We start from the raw sequence: 6,000 nt of genomic DNA on the forward strand, positions 1-6,000 counted from the left end.
ATCGGGATTTTTAACCAAAAAATCAATTCCAACCCGATTTTTACTCTTCCACCTCCCATAATTCCCTCTCCTAATCAATTCCCTTATTCCCACGATTTCCATAATCAATTCGCACTTCTTTTCCTCATAGAATTCATACCTCTCCACCTATAAATACATACACTTACACACAACTTCTCCACCAATTCACAACCTCTCAACACACATTCTCTCTAAACACTTAAGCTTTTATTCTTTCTTCTTCAATCCCGATGGCACGCAAGAGACAAAGAACACAAGTTAGAAGCAGCACCACCGACTCTTCATCTGCGGGTGGTGTGAGGCCCAGGTTTTCTACTCCTGAGGCTGAGGAGGAGTACACGAGGCTTCTCTCGAAGACTATTGCTAAGGAGCGAGGTTTTCTGCCATCAGGAAAGGATGGTAAGTTGTTAAAGATGCTTCTCGAGATGGGCTAGGTTTTTTTTGTCAGGCACCCGCTGCTGTGCCCATGAGTATTACACGGGAGTTCTATGCGAATGCCAAGGTGGAGAAGAATGGGTTCACGATGGTGAGGGGGATGACTATAGAGTAAAGTGCTGATGCTATCAGGGTGGTGATTGAGAAGCCCGTAAGGAAGGTGGGTCAGGACACTTGAAACGATAAGACTCCGGAGGACTTTGATTTGGATCTCATCGTTGCTACTCTCTGTGTGCCTGAGACATATTGGAAGTTCAAGAGGGACACTACTGATTACTCCACATTCCCTGCGTCATGCATGAACAGGTTTGCACGGGCTTGAAACTCGTTTATTTGTGCTAAAATCATGCCATCTTCGCATGTGCATGAGATTACTGTGGAGCGTGCTCGTCTGCTGTGGGATATTCTACAGGGTATTCTGCAGGGTGATTCCATTGACTTGGGGATGATGATATATCAGGGGATTTTGAGATTCTTGAGGGGAGGTAATACAGGTGTTATTCCGTATGCGTCAGTTGTGACGAAGTTGTGCGTGGCGGTTGGAGTTCATTGGCCAGTACATCAGCTTCAGCTTCCCAGTGCTCCTATTGATAGTTCTACGCTGCAGAGCATGCAAGAGTGGTATGGAGGGAAGCCCGATCTTAAGGGGCTTGGTTATTCATATGATCATTTACCAGGTGGTGTGCCTATGGAAGCAGCTACAACAGGAGGTTCTCAACATGGCCGTAGAGCAGCCTGGAGAGCTCAATATGGAGAGGAGACTGGTTCGTCGCAGCAGCAACAGGAGGTAGCAGGAGCAGAGATGGGAGCTGGGCTGAGTTTGACGCAGTAGAGGCATATCACGAGGAGGATGGATGCGATGCACGCCATCTATAGTCAGTTTGCACACGATCTCACCCAGGCACTTGGGACAGCTTTTAGAGCCACCGGTATTGACATCTTGTTAGGTCCCAATTTGTTTGTAGAAGGGGGGTTGAATGCAAACAATATCGTTTAATCGAATAAAATACAGAATAAAAAGGTGAAACAAAATTCAAGTTAAATAAAACTTTTATTAAACTTGAAAGGTGTTACAACAACGGTATCTGTTACAAGGGATTAATCTCAAATCAATTATTACAAATCTAGAATAAATTCGACATGAACTTTTTCTATTTTTTCAATGAAAAGATCAAATGCTAAATGCGATTTGAGATTAAGTTCTAGGGATTTTAATCCGCTAGATTGTTACACAAGAACAAGATAAATAATTCTAGTGGTTTGGATTTAACTTTACAATCTAGAATTTTGATCTTGAATAGAGCAGATGAAAAATGAAATGATTTGCTTTTGTTTCTGCTGTGTTCTTGACTTGTGTGTTCTGTTTGAATAATTGCATGAATGTCTTCTACTTTTTGTTGTTTAAGTAAACAAAACAATCCAGTTGAATCAGCAAGACTTTCGGCAAGACAATCAAATGAACTGGCATGACAATCCATTTGAACTGGTAGGACTTTCGGTCAGACTATCCTTTTGAACTAGCAAGACAATCCCAATAGCTAGCAAGACAATCAGAATGAACTAGCAAGACTTTCGGTATGACTATCAATTGTCATACCGATTGTCATAGTAGTTCAAATCATATTGACTTACTGAATTATTAATAGATTTTAATCTAATAATAATTCAAAAATCCTTAATATTAATTCTGAATTAATTAATCAATTAATTCAATTAATCAATAAATTAATCTTTGCAGATATAATTTATTTTCTTAATTAAATTATTTGACTTAATTAATTAATAGAGAATTAATACTAATCTTGAGCAGCAACCATTCTTCTGAAAATCTTCTGAAAATTACTGTGAATTATGAATCAATTCCACCACTTCAATGTTGACACTCGATGTACTATCTGGTTCATGAGTGACTAACTTCTGTGATGTTTCTTCAAGCCTTGACCTTGATACTCTTGACTTTCTTCAGACTAAATCCTTGTAATTAATTGATACCCTGACGAGATTTCTGTCACTTGATTAAATCCACAATCTTGATTTATATCACTGAGGCTTGATCAATTTCTTGAGCTTCTTCAAGTGAATTAAGTCTTCAAGTCTGTAGATGAATAATGTTTCTTAACCCTTTGATAGATGTTACTTTGTGAGATCTCTCTGACGATAGATCCACTATTTACTTATTACATTCTTATTTGAGTTGAGTTAAATCCTCGAATAAACAAATAGGCTATGACATATGCCTTTCAATCTCCCCCTATTTGCTTGTTAGACAATAACAACAAATATCTAGAGGATAACTCAACTAACAAATAAGAAAAAGATATAAACAGTAATGCAAAGTAAATAGCAGAAAAGTTCTGGATTATATTTAACATTTTCCAGATTCCATAAGAAATTTACAAGTGAATACAAGATAGATGTTCCTCTAGCCTGAACATATAACTACATTATTCTATCTTGATTCATAAAGCTCTAATCATATTACATTGAGTTTTGAGTTAATTGACTTCAGTTGTCTTCTCTTCTGACTTCACCTTCTTCTAGATCTTGAAGCAACTCCTTGTCAAAGACACGATCCTTTTCTGAAGTGAAGCTTGCTGGTCTGACTGGTTGAACTCCAACTGACTTCAGCTTATTCTTGAACTGATTGTACCTTTTAATATTCTTTTCACAATAAGCTTGAATCAAATCAGTAGCTTGAGTCTTCAACATGGATGAGTATCCAGCAGTTCTTAAATGATGTTCCATCCAGACCAGATGCTTAGCTGAGTAGTCTTTAAGAGATTGTACATCTAGCTGACAGATTTGAAGACAATCAGACTTAAAGAATCTCACCTGATGAGGATTGTTGACCACTTGAGGACTAGCCCTGCTGGCAAACTCTTTAAGTCTTTTCAGTGTCTGTGTCTGTGTGTGCTCTCACCTGAATTTCACTCGTGTTTGGTTCACTCACCTCTCGTGCTTGTGTTTCTCTCAATATAATTGCTCGTGAGGAGTCTTCCTGTTGCTGTTCTTCTGTACCTGCAGTTAAAATCACCCTAGCCTCTTCAAGAGAGGTCAGTGGTGGTGCAATGGGAATTCACGAGTCCCGATCCTCAGTCAAACCTATCATTTCATGTGAAATAGATGTCTTAATTGCTTCAGGGATAGATTGACCGAGTTGCCCTCCATTTTCTCCAGATAAATCTGCGAGTGGAGAATCCCGTGAGGGAGCCAGAGGTGTTGGATCTGGGAGGGGAGAAAATGACTCTATTAAAGGTGGCTGAGAGTCAGATTTTCCCTCAGAAGCATGTGACTGCTCTTCTGCCGTAACTATGGCAGGCACTGTAACAGACTCTATGTGCACTCCTCGCTCCGTGTCCTGAGTATCATCTACTGGTATGTATGGTTCCATTTTGAGTAATGGAATTGTGCTTGACTCAGTACCGGATGCCATGGCCCTATGGCGAATTTCAATTGATTCATCTTGTTGAGAGAATGTCTCTAGTAACTGTTCAATGGCCATTTCAAAGTCCATGTCCTGTTGGGAGGACAAGGATGGGCTTTCAGATGCCTCAGTATATGTTCTTCTTTTCTTGGGAGGAGGCAGAGCTGAGGGTTCACTCACATTCAACAATACACTACTTCCTATTAACCTTCTGGGTAACATTTTAGACAGTGGGGGAGAGGTTGAGATAGGTTGTGACTCTGTGTTTGGCTCTATGATCTGGGATTGAAGCTGTGGTTCTACAACTTCATGGTCAGTCCTATCGACCACTGGGGGTCTTTCAACAGAAGTAGGAATGGAGTGAGAGTGAGGAATTACTACCTGTAATGGAAGAGCATCTGATGTTGGAGGAGCCTGGGTGGCTTGAACCACTGGAGGTTGAGGTTGCTGTTAATGACCGGGAAGATTGAAAATAGGTAAGGGAATATAAGTGGCCATGAAAGCAGATACAAGTACTGGAACTTGCATAAATTTGAAGGTTGTGTCTTGGCGGGTGTAAATCTTTTTGCTTACAGGAGGGGGTTCGGTTACTACAGAGTTAGCAAAAAGGGCTTTGTGCTCAGGTGTGAGAAGATGATATGCTATAAGCATGAGAAAACGAGCATAGTAACACGAGACCCTACGATTTGTAGAATGATCACGTAAAGCAGTAGTGAGACGTCTCAAGAGAATGGGAAAAAGTAGTTTGCCAAAATTGATCCTTTGATTGAAAACAACCGCAAGACCAATATACTGCAGAGTGGAAGTGATGTTGTGAAAGTTGGATTTAGTGCAGTTGGCAAACACTTTAGAAAGTGTATCGAAGAAAATGTCCCATTCAGACACCAAATTGGATTTTGAAAGTTTGGTTAAATTGATCACCCCCTGATAGTGAATAGCATGGAAAAAGTTTGTGATATCATTTTCAGAGGGTAAATTACAGAAATTGTCCAATGGAAAATTTAACGCTCGATTGATGACTGTTTCATCAACTACATACTGTGTGTTTTCCACGGTGAATGAAAAAGATTTAGAATCATCGGCCACAGTAGAGGTTGTGCAAATCAGTCTAAGCAGATCGACATTTAAAATCACATTTGATTTAATAGCAGAGCTAACAATCGAATGGTCATTTAAAAATCTAATCCATGGCTTAAATTTTTCCACATCACATTTTTCTGGATTAAAATAACCAACAAGATTATGCGAAACAATTTGGAAATTGAGAGCCATTTAAAAATAATAATAAGACACACACTTTCAGAATTTTAAGAATAATATTAAGAAAATTCGAATTAATTAAATTAATTTAATAATTCGAATTAAATTAATTATAATCAAAAAATTTAGACAGAAATGTATCTCGTTAAAATTCTTAACTCACACACACAGATTTGAAAAGCCAAAAGACACAAAACAGAAATTAAAATTAAAATTAAAAATACCCAAAATCAACAAACACAAACTGAATTTGAAGGAAAAAAAATGATTCGAAAAAAGTTTTGAAAAAATTTTGGCAGCACTCCTGTATGTATATATATGTAAGTATATATAACAGGAGTAAGATTGCTGAGTAAGAACTCGAGCAAAGGAGATAATGACGATGGAATTGGTGTTTGCTGTTCGAAGAGAGAGAGAGAGGAAAAGAGACTGTTGAAATTTTGAAAAACAAAAAACTGAATGAATGACTTAATAAAACAACAAAAAAACTTATAAGTAGACAACCGGTATGACAATTCGGGATAGTCTTACCGATTGTCATACCGATAGTCATACAAGGCAAATCTGAAAAAAAAACAAATAAAACCAATAATAATAATATATAACTGGTATGACAATCTGATTGTCATACCGATTGTCATACCAGTATAAAATAAAAGGAAAATATTTATATATAAGGTTTATTACTGGCAAGACAATTGATAGTCATACCGATTGTCTTGCAAGTATAAAACTATACTGATAAACAAAACAAAACACAATTAGACTGAAATGACTTTCAGCAAGACAATTTTAATAGTCTTGCCGATTGTTATAGCAGCATTAAAATCAAAATAACCACACATAAATAAATATATATA

Source organism: Apium graveolens, chromosome 4 (genome assembly GCF_009905375.1).
Source record: "Apium graveolens cultivar Ventura chromosome 4, ASM990537v1, whole genome shotgun sequence".
Lineage (NCBI taxonomy): Eukaryota > Viridiplantae > Streptophyta > Magnoliopsida > Apiales > Apiaceae > Apium > Apium graveolens.